The sequence below is a fragment of the Eurosta solidaginis genome, chromosome X, assembly GCF_040869045.1.
Source record: "Eurosta solidaginis isolate ZX-2024a chromosome X, ASM4086904v1, whole genome shotgun sequence".
NCBI classification, from domain to species: Eukaryota; Metazoa; Arthropoda; class Insecta; order Diptera; family Tephritidae; genus Eurosta; species Eurosta solidaginis.
In genome coordinates, this window is record NC_090324.1 from 5916062 (window position 1) to 5940539 (window position 24478).

Sequence of the window (24478 nt, forward strand, 5' to 3'; positions counted from 1 at the left end):
AAATGAATTACGATTGGTTGAGAGAACGCGCAATACTGGCACCAAAAATGTACATGACAGTTAAATCAATCATTACATTCTGAAAAAATTGCCAGGTATGTTGACAACATACAAGTCAGTGGATAGCGCAATGAAAAGATGACGCAGTGAATTATCCAGTTGAATTTTTGTATTCATTGGAACCGTCTGGTATGCCACCGCATTGTTTAAATTTGAAGGTCGGCTCATCAGTTATTTTATTACGGAATTTAAATGCCCCAACATTGTGTAATGGAATAAGACCGAATTTAAAAAAGTTGATGACGAATTTAATTCAAGCAACAATACTGACCGGCAAAGCGAAAGGTGAAATTGTGCTTATACCGCGAATCCCACAGATACCAACAGATATGTCATTTGAATTCAAGCGTTTGCAATTTCCAGTGCGCCAGTCATTTGCAATGTCAGTCAAAAAGGCGCAAGGACAAACGCTTCGAGTATGCGGATTGAATTTGGAGGACCGTGCTTTTCGCACGGACAGCTATACGTTGCCTGTTCCAGAGTTGGCATTCCAAACTGTTTGTTTTTTTTTCATATCCCAGATGGAAAATCGAAAAATGTAGTGTATTAAAATGTTTTGGATTAAGAATTGAAATAAAAATTAATAAAATTCTATGATACTTTATTTTTCCAATATTTCTATTGGTGTAGCGAAGCACACCGGGGTCCCGTTATTTCCAAATAAAATTTTACCTTCCTTTGGTTGCTGTCTTTGTGACCTCCAACACCTTGTTGCTGCTCCGGGTGTTTCCTTTTCTGGCGGCCTGGATGGATTCTGGATGTTTAGCGGCCCAAGTTTACACTGGAACCAAGATCTTATGGGATTTTTTCCTGCCAACTTACCGAAAACTCATTTTTGCAATGGCTAACCACAGAATGTCAAAACCAAATGTAAATAAAGAGCATCTTACTCACACTGCCCATTCACAATGGATTTTGGTATGGTGTGTTTGATTGATTTCCATGGGGACTTGGCAATTGTTGGTGGGCAGGTTTTAAAAACTCAACATTTTTGGAAAAAACAAATTATATGAGTTTGTTGTTGGGCGCGTGAAGGCAAAAAGGAAAACTAATGGAAGCTGGTTTTATTACCAAAAAATGAAAAATGTTTCAAGATCCGGCTCGAGGGACCTTGTTCGAGCGGGGACAAATGTCGCTGGAATTCCTCGTGAATTTCAGAAACGGGTAACTTTAGGGGAGCCGGTTCTTGAAACGCACGATAATGAAAAGGAAAACTTACCAGCTGTGCCTAGCTGTCCAACAACAAGAAGCGAAACCACTCTGTTTTTATGTACGAAATGTATATGTATATGATAGCCTATCACACAGGCTTTTATTCAAAATAATGTTAAAAATATGTAATGGCAAACACTCACCTGGTGGATCGCTGATAAAAGATTTAGAACGATTATGTCGCTGTTCGATCCCTTTATAGGCCCCCAGGAGGTGACGCCATTTAACGGATCCGTATGATGGAACAAAGTCCAAGAAAGGAAAAAAACGCAACGAGTGCTTGCAGCGAGTCTTCTACCAGGGACCCCTCCAGGTGAGGTTTGTAGTTGATAATGCAGACTTTAACACCATTCTTCAGCCATAGAAATTTTGCTTTCTATTGAGGTGCTACTCGGTGCTAAAATACATCCGTACTTTATTTGCCGAAATTACACGATTTTCTCTCACATTATGGCAGTCGGCACACATGCCTTGGATGTGGGCGCACTTAAACCATTATTTTGGCACTTTGAGGAACGTGAAGAAAATGATGGAATATTATGGACGTGCTTCTGCGGCCCGCCAGCATGCAGCATATATAAGACCTGGTGGCGTCTATTTGGGCCTGCCACCCGGTCGAATGGATTACATTGCGAGTTTGCATCAAAATTCCTCGACCGTTTAGACGAAGTTGAAGAGGTGCTCACCACCAATCGTATATGGGTTCAGCAAACAGAAGATATCGATATTGTCTCAGGCAAGAATGCTTTAATTTATGGTTTTAGCGGTGTTATATTACGTGGTCTTGCTATAAAATGGGATTTGCCTAAAACAACAACCGTACGATGCTTATGATTTGGTTGGTTTTGATGTACCAATTGGCACTGAAAGTGATTGTCATGATCGGTATTTGTGTCGTGTTGAGGAGATGCGACAATCGCTACGCATTATTGATCGATGCTTGAGTCAAATACCTGTGGGCGAAGTTAAAACAGATGACGCTAAAATAACACCATTATCACGTGGCGAAATGAAGAATTCAACGGAAGAGCTTATATATCATTTTTAGCTCTCCACTCAAGGTTACCAGGTACCGCCAGGTGCAACCTATACGGCGATCGAAACACCAAAACATGAATTTGGCCAATAATTTATGGGGGATAAACGCCATAGCGTTTACTAACACCAATGGTTTTCAATATGTATAAGACCGTAAGTATAAGCCAACATAGTTAGCAGCGCAATCAAAAGCGGTACATGCTGGTGTTATTGCGGAGCAAGTAACCACGTATTGAATATTGGTTGAGTGCAGCAAAAGATTGCGATATAGCTAAAGATTATATAAAGACAAATGTTAATAAAACTACGCATTTTATACGCAGGCTTACGAAATTCCTTGGCTGGTAGCGGTGGTAATGGCGTGAGTGGCGAAAAGAGGGGAAAAAACAGTATACTACCAAATGCACCAAAGGCTGCAATATTACTGCCTGGGGTGAATTTACTTCTCGAGGAGATACCTAACTAGACCTGAACGCTGCTTCTATGCACAGGAGTGCACGAAATCGCTCATGCATTGGCAGCGCTACAAGAAGATCGTGCGTCAGCGGATGATGATTTTGTTTGAATGTATATGGCGATGCCATGTGCACACTGGAGTAATTTGTGGCTCTCCTGGATTACCATGAAAATCCTTTACACCCATAAATGGACATGACACGTAAAGGGCGACGAACTCTTCACAGCAACGTGGCAAAGAACTGTGCAAAACAATATGTTTGGTCGGCAATTTGTCGGCTAAAATAATACATAGTAGTATTATGACTATCGCTAGGACCGGGCCAACGCGAATCATCCAAGTTGAAATAATGCAATTTGTAATCTGGTGTGTTAATAGAGGGCTTATTAAGTACGATCCAACGTTTACAGCAATATTTAATGTTGGGAATTCACGAGATTGATCACTTTGTTCTGTATGTACAGCATTAAAATACTGCTGTAAGGTACCAAATTTAGCGTCGACGAAATGGCGGTGTTCTGAGTTGATGTGGCCAACAAGGATGCCCACGATTTGGTGCCGTTAGTTAAAGAGTGGGGTCCAGCAGCAGTGACAGTGAATTATAGAAAGTTGTAAAACTGAAGGTGTTTTAATTTTATATCAATACATTGTTTAATACCGTAACGAATTTGAAACTCTGCTTATTTTACATCTTCTAATAACGTTTGTATCGCTGAATTGTTGTATAAATAACATCAATATTCAATTATGCAAAATGGTCTTTATTAGACTACTTTGAAAGTACAATAACACTTATACTTCGCATCCAATAGCGTGCTTAAATCAAACTGATTACTGATTACTCAGCTTTAACTCCTTGTATACTCTGTGATGTCTCGTTCGCATACTTCTAGGCGTTTCTATCTTCTAGAATTTACTACTTTTTTACCAGCTATAAACTCATCAGCTATAACTACAAATGCCCGAATATAGCTTCTCGCATAGCCATATGCGCGTGTATATGTGAGTGATACTTCCACCGATGATTGCCTACTTTTGAGAGTTTCTCAGATGTATGCATGTGTTTGTGCGTTTCTCTCCGCTGCTTGTATGGACATATGTGTAGACATAATGATTGATTTGTTTATGTGCATACAAGTCACTGCTTAGTATCGACTTAGAGATGATAGTATCCCTTAGTGTTGCTAATATTCGTCACACTGCCCTCCACCTAGGTCTGATCGTCCCGATCAGACAAATTTCCTGATCTAAACGCTGCTAGCGTCTCCAAATGAATCACCCTTCTATTTCGTGGTTTCACAATGGTTTGTATGCGGTAGATGGTATCACTGATCTTCTTCACAACTTTGTACGGGCCTTCCCAACTGCACCAAAATTTGGATGGAACACCTTTCCGCCGGTGAGGGTTGTATAACGGAACCAAATCTCTCTCCAAGAAACCTTCCGAATTTCTGTTCTCTTAGTACCTGTTGTAGCATTATACGTCATACCCACTGTAATGTAGCATTATGCTTCATACCCACTGTAACACACTTGCAATAATACGTATCATGAACTCCAAATATATTTTAGTAATAATCGTATTACAATATTTTCTAACATAAATTATTGAACTAACCCAGACGGTTAACTAACATCAATGGAATGCCGAATATGAAACCCTTATCCGTTCACAGCTAATAAATTACTTATTACATACAACCCATTATGGGAACTAACTAAGATACTCACATCGATATTCCAACGTTGCGAACAGGCATACAAACTTACAAACTTACGTGTACGCATAGCATTAACCAAAGTACTCACATTGATCTGCTGACGTAGCTAAATAACATATACAAAACTACATGTATAGAGTCATGCATACAAAACTACATGTATACAAACTTACATGTACTCATACCCCATTTTCAATGTACATATTTTTAGTTATTAGTATTAAGATATTTATGAATGTATAGGTTAAGTAAATTACTATATAAGACAAAGAATTTATTGAATAAACAGAGATTTAATGTTTGCACATCGAAGTCGTAACTTCTTTTCATTTTCTCCAAACATTTCATGGCGATCCTGCCAGTCTAGGTCAATAACTAGCACAACTGCTAAAAGATCTAGCTGGCCAGAAAAGCCTGTCGGTTCGGAAAAAATAAATAAAACAGGATTCGCCTGTAAGTCAAACATTTTAACTGACTGGAAAAAATCCTGCCAGTCCGATCAGAAATAAGCATAAAAATTTGCTTAACAAGCAAATATTGCTAAAACGATCGACTGGAGAAATTCCGTCAGTTTATAAAACCAGGACAACAAGTAAATCCTGCAAAATTGCAAAATTTTTTTATATGATGAAAGAAAGAATCGACAACGCATCTGGAGTTTAAAGACCTGGTAATTCTTCAGTTGGTAAAAATCTCGGATGGTATTCAAACCAAGGAATTATTTTCATACACCAAAAGCAATGCTGAAACATTTACACATACATACATGGCTAATCGCATAAAAGGTGGAATAAATTAGGACAGGAAGATGCATGGCTACATATATAATCGCATAAAAGGTGGAATAAATTAAGGACAGGAAGATACATGGCTACATATATAATCGCATAAAAGGTGGAATAAATTGAGACCGGAAATACATTAGCAATCGCCGGAGTACCGGTTGAGACGACAACAAAACTGGCAGCTATATAAATATAAGTAGGTATAAAATTTAGAAACAAATTGGGCGGACTTTATGGACGCTAAACAATGAGCAAAAACGAAAAAAATTTTTGAAACACATTTGTATTAAACATTGAACAAAATAAAAAAAAAAAAAAATTTCAAATATATATTTCAAATATATATAATTTACCTTGTTAAAATTTAAAGTAAAATTTCTTTATGGAAAAAAAGAAGTAGCAGGAAAATTAAAATTTTTTAAATTAAAAAAAAAACTTTACTTAAATTTTTTAAATGTTAAGGTAAATTGGAATGTTTAGGACACTTCTTTAAAACAGGCAGTTAACTTCAGACAGTTTCACCTTTCCTTTGGAGAAAGCCTATAGGACATTTTTATAGATTTAAAAATAAAATTACTCTGTTAATAATAAATAAAAATGCAAAGAGACTCCTCGGACATTCCTCTCTATTGGTGGGACGAAAATACCCGACACACTACGGACCTACCCAAAGAATTAGAGGGCTTAAAGAAATTCTGGAAGATAATAGGTATGGAAAGGGAACCCACAATTGAGGACATTTTAAACCCCACTACCAACAATGCCAAATGCTAAGTAGCATCTGAAAAAAAAAAAAAGATCGTTTTCCACCTAAAAATTAGGAAAAAGATTGAAACCCCATGTGACATAGAGAAAAAAATAATAACAATAAATAATACTTGGAAATTTTTTTTTCCTTTCAATTTTAAGAAATGTCAAAAATATTAAATTTAAATAAAGAAAACTAAATGAAGAAAAATTACTATTTCTAAAAATTAAATAAAAATATTAGTTACTTTGTAAAATTATTTAAACAAAAGAAAATAAAAATTTAAAAATTTTCTTTAAGGAAAAATGTAAAATACTTAAATCGGAAATGAATAATTCTAAAGTAAAACAAAAATTACAATTTTAGAAGTAAATTGTTAAAATATCAATTAATTAAATAAGATAAATTTATTAATGTCAAGAGTAAAATGGAACGCATAGGATAAGAGAATAAAACCGAAAAATTTTATTAAAAATTAAATTTAGTTCATTATTCATAGAAGCAGGAAAATAATTATATTTCAAAATGTCTTGGTGGACAAAAATAGCCCAAGGCATTATGGTAACCATAGCTGGCTACGAGGTAGGAAAAGGAAACTCTGAAACATCAGAGAACAGGATAGTAAAATATGAACCACCAGCTAAACCAGAAACTAAGGCTGCTCCAAACATTCCAGATGTTTTGCTAGCTTCCAAAAAAGACTAACATTTATACCAAGCCTGCTCCTATTAAAAAAGTGACAGGTACTAAATTATTTCAAACCGTAGACAAAGAATGCAGTAGATTATTTGGTAGCAACTTATCTGGCTGCATGAAAAGAATAGACGCTTTCACAAAAACATACAAACAATTGAAAAATGATGACGAGAAGTCGATAGCACTATTTAGTCTACTAACTGAGCTAAGACTTAACAGTGGGTAGTAAAAACCTGAAATGTATATTTTTAAATGTTAATTCCTTAATATCTCGAGATAAAAGACATTACTTTAATTTATTTCTAAAAAATCACAAGCCTGACACAGTACTGATTGCAGAACACCGACTTAGTCAACGACATGTGGTTAATTTTCGTGGCTATAACCTCATCAGGCAAGTTAACAAGGCGAAGGGTGTGAGTGGCAACAATCGCACTAGTAGTACGGCAACAGCTATATGTTTACGAGAAAACAACAAGTACAAAGTTATAAATCTAGGAGATACTATTCATTTAGAGAATATTGCACTTAAAATTTTCAAAACAAATGGTGAGGAAATTACGTTTGTAGCTTTATATAACCGCCCAACAGACTTACTAAAAACTAGTGACCTTAATATTGTGTTAAACTCTCTCAGTACAAGTAAAGTAGTCATGGGTGGAGACCTAAATGCTCGTCATCCGGACTGGGGGGGACTCATATACCAACCCCAATGGCAAAATTCTGAGTAATTGGCTTCAGCAATGTCCTACGATAAGGTTAATCCCAACAAAATTTTCTACTAGGATATCTAAAAGCTCAGCATCCTTTTTAGATATATTTTTAGTAACCCCATTTGTTGGAATTGATTTCGATGTGCCAAATGGGTATCGAGACTGTTTGAGAACACTTCCATTTGAATCGGATCACAGCGCAATTGAATTAAATATAATGTCAGATCATAACGTACTCAATTGTCAATTAGCTGAGAGGTTTAATTATGACAAAATTGATGTAAAAATATTCAATGATGTGCTTTCAAAAAAACTTATCGAATATAATTTACCAATTAATCGTAATGCCACAGAAAAAGAAATCGATTTTAGTATCACAAATTTAAATTCTGCAATGGATGCGTCCATAAACTCTGGAGCGATACCAAAGGTGAAAGTTCGCAACTGTGGTCTCATAAACCTGTCACAGAATATTCTCGCTCTTGTTGCGGAAAAAAAGCGTTTGCGCCGTGCTATTCATAGATGCGTTGATCCGCAACGTAAAACCACACTCGCAGCTATAGTTCGAAACCTAACTAAAATTATTAAAGAACAAATACAACTGAACGAAAACAAATACTGGTCTAACTATTTTGCGAAAATACGGATGAATAGCCAAACTTACAGAAAAATAAAAGGTCTGTATGGTTTAAATGTCAAACAGCAAATTCCAGATTTAACAATAAGTTGTGACAATGATATCGATTTTGATATACCTAATTTTGGAAACAGTGACACCATCCTCGTACATGAAAATTTTCATAAAGTCAATATTTTTGCACACTTCTTTGAAAAAGTTCATAAACAAAATGAACACATAAGTGGGGCTGAGTTTGCATCACATATTAAAACCTCTATAAGTGAACTATGTGGGTGTAATAGCCCAATTGTTACGTTCGACAACAATTTAACTGCCTCATTTTTTCTGGAAATATATTGCCTTGGTAATCAACCAATCTTACAATATTGGGTATTTTCCTAAAGAATGGAAAACAGCTAAGATTATGTGTGTGCCAAAGCCGAACTGCGACCCTAAATCTATAACTAACTATCGCCCAATATCACTTTTATCCAATATTAGCAAACTAATAGAGGAATACTTACTAGACAAAATCAAATCCCATGTTGAAGAACAAAAGATATTAAAGGACTATCAGTTTAGCTTTCGTCCCTCGCATTCCACATGTCATGCTTTGACAATACTATCTGATTTTGTATGTACCAATCTGAATAGGCGTCAAGCAAACATTGTCGTTAGTTTGGATCTTGAAAAAGCTTTTGATACCGCTCGGATAGAAGGTATAATTTATAAGATGTACAAAAAATTCAATTTTGATAAAAATTTATGTAGAATGATATATACCTATCTTAGAGAACGATCATTCTACGTTGCCATTGACGACAACAACTCTATCATACGAGATGTAAGTGCAGGTGTGCCACAAGGCTCTTTGCTCGGGTCAATGTTGTACAACATCTTTCTTGCAGACTTTCCAGACCCACCAACAAAAGCTCACCCCGATTCCTGTGATATAAAAGTCCTTATATACGCAGATGACATTTTAGTTTTGGGATCTCAGAGGCAAATAGCTAAAGCTAATGATGAAATGAACTTATACCTTAACAAACTAAATGAATACTTCTTGAAATGGAAAATAAAGATCAACACACGCAAGAGTGAATGCACGATTATTAAGGGATTGCGAAAAAACTTGTACCCAAATGCACGAAAATATGTTCCTCAAGTCAAAATAGGTGAAGAAAATGTTAGAGTAAAAACTCAAATTAAATATTTAGGAGTGGTAATAGATGATAGATTTATCTTTAAAAAACATCTAGACTACATCCTTGCAAAAGCAAAAAAAAAATGTTTTTTAGCTATGCAAACTTGCTAAGACGTCCAGCTGGCTTAAAAAACAATAATAAACTTAACATTTATAAACAAATAATTAGGCCTTTATTATCGTACGCTCATCCCATTTGGTTTAATATTTCTTCCAGCCAAATGGAAAGGCTACGCGTATTTGAAAGGTATATGCTAAGAATATGTAGTGGAATCAATCGACACTCGTACTCGGGGGGTACATTCAGGAAAAGATTCTCAAATAAATATTTGTATAAAGCTTGCAAAATAGCGCGAATTGATAGCTTCTTGATCAAAACATCTGAACGATTTGTTAACAACTTGTCATATGTAGATAATGAACTAATACAAAACTATGTACTGAAACAAAACGATATAGTATTACCACTAAGAGAAAAATACCTATCACCTTTGTATATAAAAATATTAAAACAAAACAACATTACATATCATAACAGCAAAGTTGTTTACTACCATAGGAGATACAATACGTATAATGTTAACCAGCAAAACCTTGTATATAATGTTGCACAATTTGTGGCAACAACACAATAACATAAATAAAATAGTCAATCACTAACAATTTTTACATTTAACAGCAGATAATGATATTTCTTTTTAGCCCTTTTTTGGAAAACATTAATTTTAAATTTACATAAGCTATGCTTTTGTTGTACAAAATTAAGTCATTGTAATATACACAAAATAGTATGTAAAATTTTAAACTCCTAGATAAATACTAAGGTATGTTAGGATAACGCTAAACTATAAGCCTAAGAAATCTGTAAATATTATATTAGTTTGGGCAAATAAATAAACTATAAACTATGTTTTGCTAACAGTTTTAATATGCATTATCGTGCTGTTAATCATAGCGATAGCCGCTATACTTAAAACCTATATGAAATTTAAATATAGGCAAATGAATAACGTGCAACAGCGCGTCTAAAATCCTTTGTGTCTCATACCCAAGTTTCCAAATTCAACACTGAGGAAGAGTAATAAACAATTGAAATAAAATCTCAAATAGAAAATCTTAAAATATCACAATAGACGGTAAAGGCAGCCCTGCCTAAAGCGAACAGCAAACCAAAAACTCGCATAACACCTCTAAATGCTCTTGACAAAATTAGTCAAGAAACAATAGCAAATTCTAGGACAGTGGAAATGGGCAAAAACTAAGAACAAAAAATAAATAATACAAAACTGCTAAAACCAGCCCATAACAACAAAAAAAATAATGAAGAATAGTCACAAAAGAGAACATATAAACATATTAAAGCGCTATTTACAATAAAAGACTAGTCGCGCTCGTTTTTCATCTTAAGACAGAAAATTTTCAAGTAACCAGATTGTTGAGGAAGTTATTGACTTAGGACAATATTCGACCAGGCATAAAAGAAATGCCGGCAATCCAGGACTTGAAAATTATAAGAAAATACACAGTTGTCCTTAGAGACAAATTGGTGATTAAGAATTGAATATTTACTGCAGTAGGCGAATTTATAAAATAATAATTGTTAACAAAGTTCTCTAAGACCAAACAATATCACTAACCAAAGAGGTTGTGCATGTGACAATCCCGGTATAAAAATAAAAATATTCTTCATAAATGTTATAACGATTCTGTCTTGTGGCCGCCGCATAAATCGCATGACAAATAAGATCAAATAAATTGCTGGAAAAATAAGAAAAACAAATTAAAGATGGGATAATTTTTGCATCCACTGTACCTTTTTTCCATTAACCAGCTAAACTACTACAACAAATATAATTTACCTCGCTCTTCCACCAACTACAGCTACTAAATTTCCCGAATAATTAGCTATACAATTTTTATTGATTTTAAGTTTAATGTAACCCTTATAAAATAATATAACAATGAAAAGGTGTTACGAAATATATATAAGTATGAGGCGTTTCAGCTATAAAAACTCGCTTTTATAGAAACCACAATTTTAGGAAAAATATTTTTCTTTAACTCCGTTAAAATAGAATAGGAAATAGTAATAGGAAATATCTTTTACGCTAAATAGAATTGAATAGTAGTAAGAAATATTCTTACTTCAAATTCCTCAATAGATTAGAAAATATTAATTGGAAAATATTTCGATTGGAAAATAGGTTGCATGATAAAAATGGTAGGAACAATAAAAATAATTAATAGTCCAAATAAAATATCTCTTAGAAAGAATCTAAAAAGAAATATTCCAATTTGCTCAATTGTTTAATAATAATTTATATCTAAACAATTGAAAACAATTTTTTTTCTTCTGCTTCATATTTCCATACAAATATTAAAAATAAATTCTTAAAACAAGCGGATTTTAGATGGGTCGGCACATTTAAAATCCGGTAATAAAATAATAAAATAAATAAAATAAATAAGATAAATAAAATAAGTAAAATTTAAAAATTCTATATCTAAAAATTTAAAATTTTGAAAAAAGGACGTATACAAAAACAAAAGAAAAAAAAATATATGAAAAATGTAAACATTTTTGAAAAAAAAGGGGTATATAAACAATAAAAACATCAAGGTCAGCAGATCAAAAGCAAAGCAAACAACCTCTTTCACTACCATATCAAGTCACAATAAAATATCAAAATCATTGAAAATACGACAAAGAGTCTTATACAATTGTCCACAAAACAATTATATAACACTATTTTTTCTAAGGCGGATGGTGTAGCATTATAGATACGTCATACCCACTGTAATGTAGCATTATGCTTCATACCCACTGTAACACACTTGCAATAATACGTATCATGAACTCCAAATATTTTTAGTAATAATCGTATTACAATATTTTCCAACATAAATTATTGAACTAACCCAGACCGTTAACTAACATCAATGGAATGCCGAATATGAAACCCTTATCCGTTCACAGCTAATAAATTACTTATTACATACAACCCATTATGGGAACTAACTAAAATACTCACATCGATATTCCAACGTTGCGAACAGGCATACAAACTTACAAACTTACGTGTATGCATAGCATTAACCAAAGTACTCACATTGATCTGCTGACGTAGCTAAATAACATATACAAAACTACATGTATAGAGTCATGCATACAAAACTACATGTATACAAACTTACATGTACTCATACCCCATTTTCAATGTACATATTTTTAGTTATTAGTATTAAGATATTTATGAATGTATAGGTTAAGTAAATTACTATATAAGACAAAGAATTTATTGAATAAACAGAGATTTAATGTTTACACATCGAAGTCGTAACTTCTTTTCATTTTCTCCAAACATTTCACTGTGTTTCATCTTACTACTTATTACCCTGGGCCGTTTCCTCGCACTCTCTTCTTTGGCCAATGAACTACTTCGCAGAGCTTGCGCTTGACGGATTAAAAAATAAATAAATGTAAGGCGCGATAACCTCCGAAGAGATCTTAGGCCGAGCTTCTCTTCCAATTTGCGTCGTGCTCCTCTTGATTTTCCCTACAAATTGGCCGGATTGACGGACTGGCTTCGCATAATCAGTATCGCTCCCAAGTTTAACAACAGTAGTGGGCCCTGGCTTGAAACTACCCTCGCATTCATTCTGGGAAATTATTTCCTTCGTTTTTGTGCGTCCATTTAGTATTGTCAATGCCAGTGTTTCTCTCGCGGGTACTTTTGATTTCGCTTTATTTGGCCCATTCGATCCATCGCCAAGACTTCCAAGCTCTTGTGCGCATACAAAAAAGGTTGCCGAAGCACATACTGAAACGCATCATTCGATTAACTCAGTGCATCGCCGTGCAGATGTTGCCTTCGCGCTTTACTAATATGCGTAAAATGCCTACATACTACATAATCGCAACGCTTTGTTCGCATGATCTGGAAGTCTCCCATCCATAGTACTCCAAGGTAGGACATAGATGTAACTATTCTAGATTGCATAGTCCAGAAGACAATTATAAACATGTAAAATAGATTTAAGTTAGGCTTAGGAAAGCCGTAATAAATAAATACATTACATTATACATCAACCTTTACCTTTGACTTTCGGGGTCTTTGTCGAGTCTTCTCCACCAGCACTCGATTACTGCTGAATCCTTTCTCCAAACTGAAGTTAAGTGGCACACCCTTGTTCTTATACTGCATAATTCTTCTCTGCATATCGATCCTGATGTCATAGTCAACTAAGAAATCCACTCCCAATATGACTTCATGAACGATCTCTCCCACAACGAATATGTGTAGAACCATGACCTCCCCAATTAATACTTCACATACCACTTCTCCCTGGACTTGGTTATACTCGCAGGTAATTGTAAGCAATCTTGCTCCAGATAATAGCTTTACTCTCCTGTTGACCAAATCAGATAGGATTAAAGAATGAGATGCGCCATTATCTACAGTCAGTACACGCCCTTGCCATCCACATTTCCTTTGACGGTAAGACTGCTCGATTTCTTTCCAGTTTGCGAGATAGGTATCACACGAGGTTCAATAGCTGGGGCAAGTTCTCGATAGTTACATCTGCCTGCTCTTGCTTATCTCCTCCAGCTTTGCGTTTACGACCAGCCAAGTTAGAATTACCATGACCGGTGATCAATGACGTGCAATGTGAAATAGGTTACCGCACTTGAAACATTTCATAACTCCGGCATTTTTCTGTTCTAATCCCTTGAGTGCTTTCAAAATTGTGTCTACCCAATCTGGCCTTTCCACTTCCACGCGATGAGCTTTGTATGCGGGCTTACTCAAAAGTGACGCTGTTTCCTGTGTCAGTGCATGGGGTACAGTTTTTTAGCAAATGTTGGCTTTGGGTTCGTATATGTAGCTCGTTTCGTTTCGACATTCCGTATTCCATTTATAAAGCTATGAATTTTAACCCTCTCGGTGTATTCCATGGGTGCGTCTGCAGTTGTGAGATGAGCCAATCTTTCAACATCCGACGCGAACTCCTGCAAAGTCTCATTCGCTTTTTGGTAACGGTGTTGCCACTCAATTTGGTATATCTGTTTTCTATGCTCGCTTCCATAACGTCTCTCGAAAGCGGCCATCAATGCTTCATAACTGTTCCGTTCGTACTCTGGAATAGTTTGTAAGATTTCAGCTGCAGAACCTTTCAATGCCACGAACAGTGCAGCAAATTTATCTTCAGCTTTCCAGTTGTTCACTGCTGACGTCTTCTCAAATTGAAGCTTGAATGCCTGGAAAGGAACAGAGCCGTCAAAAGATGGAATTTTTACCTTCGGATTGCTCGCTGGAACAGCTGGGCGATTTAGTTGTAACTGCTGCATAAGACCTTTCAACGCTCTTATCTCGGCATCAATTTTGTCTTCGAGCTGTAAAATTTTTGCACCCTGCTCTTCCAGTTTCGCAAAGAGCTGTGATGATACCTGTTCCGAAATTTTTGTCGACTTTCCAGATATACATGCCTCTTGCGCCTCCAGTTGAGATGACATATATGTCTCCTGTTCTTCCAATTGAGATGACATATATGTCTCCTGTTCTTCCAATTGAGATGACATATATGTCTCCTGTTCTTCCAATTGAGATGACATTTGCGACGCCATTTCTGAAATTCGTGCCTCCTGTGACTCCAGCTGAGATGCCATTGTCGATGTTTGTGCAGATATTGTGCTCTTCACTGTCTGCGGTGTTTTGTTTTTTCTTCCATTTTTGTTATTGCTTTGTCGCTATCAGAATGAAAGACATACTCGTCAGCATTGATTCCTTCAAATACCATAGCTACACTTAGTCGTCTTTGTAGCTGGGATTTAATGCCAGTAGTAGCCAATCCACGGACTTCCAACCCCTCCTTCAGTTGCTGGATCGTCAATTCCCTCAACTTTGCCATGTCCAAGTTGTATTCCCAATCTTCGGGATTTATTCAGCAATTCCTCTTCTGACACGAATTGTAACGAATTTAGGAAAACTCTGCTTATTTTACACCTTCTACTAACGTTCGTATCGCTAAATTGTTGAATAAATAACTCCAATATTAAATTATGCAAACTGGTCTTTATTAGACTACTTTGAAAGTACAATAACACTTTAACTCCTTTTATACTCTGTGATGTCTCGTTCACATACATCTAGGCGTTTCTATCTTCTAGAATTACTACTTGTTTACCAGCTATAAACTCATCAGCTATAACTAAAGATGCACGATTATAGCCATATGCGCGTGTATATGTGAGTCATACTTCCACCGATGATTTCCTACTTTTGAGAGTATCTCAGATATATGCATGTGTTTGTACGTTTCTCTCCTCTGCTTGTATGGACATATGTGTAGACATAATGATTGATTTGTTTATGTGCATACAAGTCACTGCTTAGTATCGGCTTAGAGATGATAGTTTCCCTTAGTGTTGCTAATATTCGTCACAATACATTTAGTTGCATGGCCTTTCAAGTGCGCAACGTTATACTAGGAAAGCAATTTGGCAGTATGCAGAAGAGTGTGCAGCTAAAGTTCATTCATTGGTAACAGGGATATTTTGAATTTCGAAGACTATAATGAAAAGAGAGGGAGTATAAATTTAAATTTTTACTAATATAAATTGACAGATTCAGGCCGAGCTTGATATTATTGAATGATCTTTTCGATTTTCTTATCTCCCCTGTACGTCCATACATCGCGTATTTATTATTTATAATATAAGCATTAAGCCTTAATTACTTGTGCATCACGGATCTAACTATATAGCTTAACTTAGCACAACATTGCATAGAACTCTGCTCGATTCCATACTACAATGGATTTCATTAACTTTTGTATTCATGAATCGGTCTAGATGTAATTTTGTGCTACCAACTTGAGACATATGTTTTGTTTTGAATCGCATTTAAATTTTTTGATATGAATAAAGGTATGTATTTCAAATTTAGTTCGTGTTGAATAATTATTTAACGTTACGTAGCAACTTTTTCAACCAATAAAAATTTATTTCATGGGCCCTGTTCTGCAGCTTGATTCGAATAGAAATGCGATTCGAAAGCTTTCAAATCACATACATTTTTTTTCAAATCCGAAACAAAATTCTTTCTAATTGAGTTTCGTAATAAGGTCCCACTTTCATTACCTTTTTACACACATATATTCAAACGCGCGGCACAACCATGCATACATTTTATGCTATAAAGCTAGAATTTTGTTGAATCCCAACAAGTAAAGTAAAGGAAAAGTAAATTTTTAAAAAGTTTACATAAATAGATATTAAGCTTACAAAACACTGATTTTCGTTTGCAAAACGTTTGAAAGAAAACGTACAATAATCGAAATGGAACGTTGGTTAGAAGCTTAAAAATGTAAGCTTACATAAAATTTTAAAAGAGAGCAATACATTTGATTTTTGTTTATAAAATTAAATCATTTACAAACATTCGGTCTCAACGATTCCCAAAAAACATTTACAGAAATGCCTGCTGGGATTTTGATTTTAAGCTAAATAATTGAATGCCTTACTTTTTTTATTTAATGTGTTTTGTTGCTTTCGCCTTTAAGTCATACTATTTAAACTTTGATGCTGCACAGTAAAATTTTAAGCCACCTATGCCAAAACTGAAACTAATTGGAATAATCCCCTAGCTACAGCTACTATAGCTATTTTCGCAGTTTTATATTTTGAAAACATTGGCAGGGCCACTGAACAAATTACTTATTTGAGAGTGCGCACACACAATATTCTTAAGATACAAATTTATAAAAACGAGCGTAATTCGAAGATTATAGAAGGTTTGGGATGAACTTTGATAAACTCTGATGAGCTCGCGCCTTTGGCCGAGTGCGTAGTTGTTCTGTGGAAGATAGAGGTTCTGCGTTAGGGTTCTGATGTCCTCGCTCGGGGTGAGCGAGTGAATTTGATATTTTGAAAGGAGGGATGGAAGAGGAACGGAGGGATTCTTGGGAGAGCTCTTGGTCCTCTCGCAATCTATCTCCTCCGGAGGAAGAAGGATCAGTTTGACCAAAGGTCGTCTGACTTGACCCTTCTCGGTTATGAGGTTGACTACGCGTACTCGGCTATCTTCGCCGGTTGTACGTTGACGACTCTACACTTCACACGTTTTTAAAGTTCGGATAGATAATCGGTTTTCCATCGCCGGCAGAAGGTTTGATGGAGGGCTTTGAGCTTCTGCCATCTGTTTATCATGGAGGCAGGGCTTTCATTCACATCCGGTTCTGGTGGCGCCAGACGATGGCTGACCGTTAGGAAATATCCTGGGGTTAGTGGCTCCAAGTTCGTTGGGTCATTCGACCCAGGACTAATAAGGCGCCTCAATCCTGCACAAAAGTGCTTGAAACTCCTCCATGGTATAATTATGGGGAGAAGCGATCTTTTTGAAGCGGCTTTTGAAGTGGAGCGGCGGCGGGAATAAAATGCCAAGTTAATGCTTGATGGCTATACTTGGAGACTGTTTTGTCTCGGCTTTCTGCCAAAAAGGCTTTGAGTTCCGATCGTAGGGATCTTGAAGCTCCTACAAGTTTCGCACCATTGTCGGAGTAGGTGTTTTTCGGACATCCTCTTCTCGCCATAAAGCGCGAAAAGGCTGTGAAAAACATGGCGTGCTCAGGTCACTAGTGGCTTCTAAGTGGATAGCCTTAGTGGTGAAACAGACAAAAAGGCACACGTAGCCTTTGGAAAGTCGACACCCCCTACCGCGGTAGCTTTTGATTTCGAAAGGCCCCGCAAAGTCTACCCCGGCATTGGTGAACGCGCGGGTAAAAGTAGAACGTCCCATAAGTTGGGACTGCGCCTGCTTTCGGCGAATCATGCATGTTTTCTAATTGTGGATGATGGCCCTGATCATGTTCTCGGCGTTCGGAATCCAATATTGGGTTCGGATAAGACGGAGCTGGTTCTCCCCATGAAGGGAATCATGATGAACCATCATGACGGTAAGGCGAGACAGCCTGCAGTCGTAAGGCAGGACAATCGGATGACGTTCGTTATATGGCAAGTCTTTGGAAGCCCTTAGAAGCCCTTAGAAGCCCCCCTGCTCTAATAATGTCATCGTTGTCGATGAATGGGTTTAATGGTAGTATTTCACTCTTGCGACCAATAGGTTCCCATTTTTCAATTGCAAGTATTCTGTACCGTAGGATATTTTCTGACATACTTTTGTTAGTGCTTGAGTCGTTGCCTTAATCTCATCGGCTGAGATTATGCACGACTTTTCATGGAATACTGCTTTAGTTTCAGATGCGTTATTGTTAAAAATCTCCTAACGTAGGATAGGACTCTTAGAGCTCGTGGCAAATCTGAAAAACGATCGAGTATATCTTCTTGTTCGGCCTTTGTGATGGCATACGACTGTGCGTTCACTTTCTTCTTCTCATAGGATGTATGGTAGTCCATTTCCTGTACTGGCTATTAGGTGTTGTCCTCTTGCAACCAAGAAGGTTCCTGCCACCACAACGAATTGTTGCTAATTCACCCGCTGGTAGACTTCTGCATCCTAAATCCGGTGAATTCGATTCTGAGTCCACATGTAGCCAGTCCTTGCTTCCGACCATGTCGAGGATCTTTGTGATGCGGTGTGCGACGAAGGTTGACCGAGAACAAGGTGGTTTCCGTATCCATGCGAGGACAATGCTGGAATCAGTCCATAGGTGTGTGTTGCTTGGTCCTAATTTTATGCTCCTAAAGATTGAGTCAATCATATCTGCGAGCAATATTGCTCCGCAAAGTTCTAGATGGAGGAGGGAGATTGTCTTCACTGGTGCGACTCTGGTTTTTGCCATAAGTAGATTTGTATAGACATTTTTCTTTTTTTTTTGACGCGCATGTACACGGCTGCCGCATATGCTTTCTCAGATGCGTCAGAGAAGCCGTGGATTTCAACATTATCTTCTGGGGAGAATTGTACCCAACATGGTATTCGAATGCTGTCTATCTCCCGGTAATCTTGGGTGAAGTTCTTCTATCGCTCTAATGTCGTTCGCGAGACAGGCTCGTCCCAACCTGTGCCTTCTAACCAAATGGTTTGCATAATTATTTTGGCCACTATGATCATTGGAGCAAGCCACCCTAACGGGTCGAGGAGTTTGGCAATAACTGACCGTATCTCTATTTTTGTTAGCATGTTAGGGTTTTCTAGTGATGCCGCTTTGAAATAAAATGAATCAGAATGTGCGTTCCACCTTATACCTAATGCTTTAACTGTGCTGGTGTCTTCAAAGGCTAGGAAGTCCTCACTGAGCTGATCCGATTTTGGGATGTCCTTAAGAACCTCCTTGGAATTGGTTGTCCAATTTCGTAATGGTAACCTTGCCGAGTTTAGGACCTGTCGAATTTCGTTTCTCGCCATAATGGTTGATGTGAGGGTGTGTCCTCCTGCTAGGACGTCATCTACATACATACATTCCCGGAGTATATTTGAGGCTGTGGCGTGAGAGCTTTGTATGTCATCAGCAAACTGTAGGAGCGTTCTTATAGCAAGATAGGGGCACAATTATTATTATTATTTATTATTATTATTATTATTTATTTAATATAGTAATCTTTGAAATACAATGTTTATTACAGACTACATAATGAATTAGATAAATTTACAAATTAGATAAATTTACATTACAGAATAGTGTACAGAAGATTTAAGAAAGCCTGTTTTGTCATTGTAAAATCAATGACAGTAGTTTCTGACAAAGTATTAAATTCTCTCAAAGAGCGCACCAAAGGTGCATTTCCAGCAAATGTCGTTTTTACTTTGGGTAGATAAAATGGATAAGATACACGAAGATTACGTCTAGGGACATTGAAACATATTTTATGCAAGAGATATGGGCAATCAACGATGCCTTGAATCATGTTAAACGTAAACGTTAAAGACAAGATAGATCTACGGCTTTCCAGAGATTGCAAGTTTATCAGTTGAAGACGAGCTGTGTAGGCCGGAACCGGGTTTTCAAAATTCAGAAACCGTAGGGCAAATTTAAGGAAAACCTTTTGTACACGCTCAATCCTTTGAATCGGAAGTTGATTATAGGGCCTCCACACGAAGACAGCATACTCAAGATGCGAGCGCACAAAGCTTGTAAATAAAAGTTTCAAGGTATATGGGTCTGAGAAATTAGTGCTGTTACGACGTACAAACCCCAGAACTGAGTATGCTTTCGCGATAATGAAATTAATGTGGCTATTGAAAGAGAGTTTTGTGTCAAATATAACTCCTAAGTCTTTAACTTCATTAACATTTAGCAGAGTAACATTTGAAATACTGTAAGACGTACTACGTACAATAAAAATTTTCGCAAGTCATTTTGAAACACTTCTTTATATTTAAAGATAAATGTGATTTACTACACCATAGATAAAGAGCATTAACATCCTGCTGTAGCCTTGCTTCATCGAGAGAGTCTTTGACTACAGCAAATAACTTAAGATCGTCTGCATAAAGCAAACACTTGGCGAATGAAAAACAACTTCCAATGTCATTAATAAATAAGACAAACAGTAGAGGTCCAAGAACGCTTCCTTGGGGTACGCCTAAAGTGGCCACGAAAGATTCGGAACACATGCCGTCAATAGTAACAACTCCGAAAGTTACCGTCTTTAATTCGTAGAGTTCTATTGGTTCGTTCATGTCCTTTCGAAAAATAATCCGTGGAAATTTGGTATGATGTCGTTCATCCAAATTTGCCTATACGTTTTCTCTATGTCACTGTTGAAGATGTAGCGATGAAGTCTCCAACAAATTATAAGAGTCGGGAGATCTGCTTGGAGTACCGGGCCTGGGAGCAAAATGCCGTTCAGGCTTGTACCATTAGCAGTCGGACTTGAAGCGTTGAAAACGACCCGGACTTTAGTAGTTGCGCTTTCCGCCTTTATCACGGCGTAATGGGGCAGGAAATAATAATCATGGTCATCTGCTGCGGCTATACCATTAATTTAGTGCATATGTCTGAGCGTCTGATATTCTGATAGTACCCTTATGTATTCATTCCCTAACTCCGGATTCTTCGTTAACCGCGTTTCATTTCGAAATAATTGCGAGTATGCGCGTTTAAGGGACCCTGCTAATTTTCGTTCTTCCGGATATATCTGTCTAAATGGGAGTGAAACAACATATCTTCTATCCTCGTTTCTCTATATAGTTTTTCGCAATATTTGTCATCTTCGCTGGGGCTTTTAATTTTGGGTAGATTTTCCAACTCCCAGAAGGCTGTCAGTTGCTTATCCAAAGCAACTTCACTGAAGAATGATACGATGCTTTCTGTTGGACTTTGTGCCTTGGTGCGAGCGGTTAGTATCCAGCCGAACACTGTCTCTTGGGCCAGAAGTGTATTAAGCACATTTTTTCTAAGGCCGCTCAGTATTATTTGGGGTTATATGTCTCCGCCCAGTATAAGGTCTACACCTTCATTGACGTAGAACCTCTTGTCTGCGAGAACCAATTCTGGAAAAGCCTACATAGCCGTTGAGCTGATAAGGCAGGATGGGAGATTCCCAGTGAGTATCGTCAGGATAAGACCTGAAGTAGTCAAGCAGAAGCATGGATCGACAGGTGAACGTAATTCAATGTTTGATGCTTCCTTTAATTCAGCTGACACTGCATTTGTGATTCCTGAAATTTGGGCATGAATTCTTTTTGCCGGCAAATTGATTCTTCGTTTTAGTCTTTCTGTCATGAAAGAGCATTCCGACCCTGAATCTATTAGTGCCCGTGCGGAGAATTCAGTACCATTATGGTGGATATTGACGCCAGCTGTCCCTTGTAGTATCCCTGAGCTCGAATTTTCATGACCGGAATTTACATTCTGGTTCGCAGAAGATTTTGGTTGCCCCGATTCCTGTGTTTTTTGCGCCTGGGCCGAAGTTGTTGGATATTTTCCGCATTTTTAAATGGGTTGCGCACCGCGGTTTGCTGAAATGTCTCCGCATGTAGGAGCGTGTGGTGACGAGAATGGCATTTGGCACAGTTGTAGGAACTGGTGTACTTCGTCGCTATGTGTCCTGGGGATAAATAGTTCAGGCATCCTCCAGTGGATTTGATGAAGTTGATTCTCTCCACTGGGGTCAAATAACAGAACCGGAGACAATTCCGTAATCTGTGTTCAGATTTGCACATTTTACTAAAAACCTTTGATGAGGGCTTCGTTTGGAAGGCACCAAGTCTTTTTGTGGGGGTTTCGGTGGTATGCCGAGTATTTGGTGGCTTTCGTCCCTTTTGGGCGTTATTGCCAGTGAAGCTAGACATTGATTCCAGTGTCTGAAACTAATTTGATTGGAACTTCCCCTTTTATTCCCACTTAGATATGTCCATTTTATGGTCTATGCTTTGTTCCCATAGAGCCAACGTACTTTCCGGTAACTGTGTCGAACACAAATATGTTAGAATTGCAATTCAATTGGATGTGTCGATTTTGTGACACTTGAGGGACGATAGACAATTGTTTATATCGCTATGTAATTTCTTTAGTGAGCTCGCACGTTCACTCTCTACCTTCTTTAATTCGAAAAGAATTTGTAACTGGGTGTTGACCAATATACGCGTATTTTCGTATCTTTCACACAGGTTTTTCCAGGCCATATCGAACCCATCATTTGTTAGAGGGCATTTTTTTACTATATCTTTAGCCTCGCCCTGTGTGTTTAGGCCACAGGCCTCAATATATCTCAATAAATGTAAATTTTCAAAATATATAACATAATTTTCCGAATATTTTAATATTCTATTTCACATTTTCTAAACTTTTTCTTAACACTTTTTGTTTCCTTTCAATATATTGAATAAAAATTATTGTATTTCCTTTTACTAATACGAAATTTTTGGTGTTTTCTTATTTTCTCAATTTCCTGCCTAATCCTATTATTATACAATTCCGTGGGTGCGCGCCGTTGCCACCACAAAATTGTACATGGTCCTTACCACGCCGGTAAAGAGAACCAGCAACTCATAAATACAGTCCACACCAATCTTACAGGCGAAACTTCAGCAGATAATCAAGGAACAGTAAACATCAGTTACAATCGTGATAATATAATAATCAATGTTTGCACACAACAACCTTTTGGCAACACCAACAACAACGACATCCAAAAACTACAGATTCTCACTCCGGATCAACAATTAATCAAAGGGTACATGGTTTATTCCGTGCTAGGTAGTGTTTTATTTAAATAAAAACCTCAAAATAAAATTATAAATTATTGTACTGTTTCTTGCAATTAAATCGTGCAAGTGATTTTTTTTGTGAAGTGAGAAGTCTTATTTTGTGAAAAATAGGAAAAAGCGCTTAACGCAGTTATTTAAAGTTTGTGCATCACGCCTTGTGACTATCCGGAACAATCCCCCACCCGCGGTAAGATTGCCCGGACACAATTTAATTTACGCGCAAATAAAATTTTTTATCTCACATACAAATCACTTGCATTTAAAACGGCAGTACGACTGCAAATTAATTTTGTTGTTACAGTGCAAAGCACACATATTTTTAAACTGCACATAATCTTGTTGTTGTTTGGGCGGCCAATAGGCTTATTTCTTGTACAATTATTTAAAAAAAATTTAAGAATTTATTATTCTCACTTGCGGCAATACACAAATCATTTTTGGCTGATCTAATTTTTGGTGATACAAAAGATCACAGTCCTTGGTTAAATCACCAAAAAGTCCATAACGGGCGTTCATATATTTTTATTTTCACTAACACTACTTTTCACTAGCCATTACTTATTGGCTTACACAATTCACTAGCACATCGGCATTAGCACTTTCCTTTAACAATTACGTGGGTGCGCGCCGTTGCCACCACGCAATAGGACATTCCCTTAAACTACTAGCTTTCTCGCAAGCTTCGAGGCCACTTCACCGAGAAATCTCTCTCGAATACAGTCCTTCATTCCAGTTCATTTTCACTCAATACTCTCTGCAAAGGCAATTAATTAATTAATATTTCAATAAATTTTCATTTAATATAATGAATGCCTATATACGCCAAGCAGGGGCAGTGACTGAGTGTGAAAATGACTATAATGATACGTCCCCTTCAGACCATACAAAACACACCCTTTTAGTCCAAAAGGAAGAGTTGAAATCGCTATGGGAGAAGGCGAAGCAGACATATGAAGAACTCTTGAGTTCTTCAGAACTCCAGGCAAAAGAGCAGTCGGCCATTAAAAAGAAGCACAAAGTTATATACTTCAGCTTTCTCAAGTGCCAGGCA

At 37.0% G+C, this 24478-nt stretch overlaps 1 protein-coding gene and 1 pseudogene across 1 annotated transcript in view; one reads left to right on the plus strand and one right to left on the minus strand.

The window, feature by feature from the left end:
• The window catches only part of LOC137234340 (NADH dehydrogenase [ubiquinone] iron-sulfur protein 2, mitochondrial-like), a 44696-nt pseudogene extending 42295 nt beyond the window's left edge, over positions 1-2401 (plus strand).
• Positions 1-24478, minus strand: part of Ca-alpha1D (Ca[2+]-channel protein alpha[[1]] subunit D) — a 6221746-nt gene that overhangs the window by 5088687 nt on the left and 1108581 nt on the right. The window lies entirely within an intron of this gene.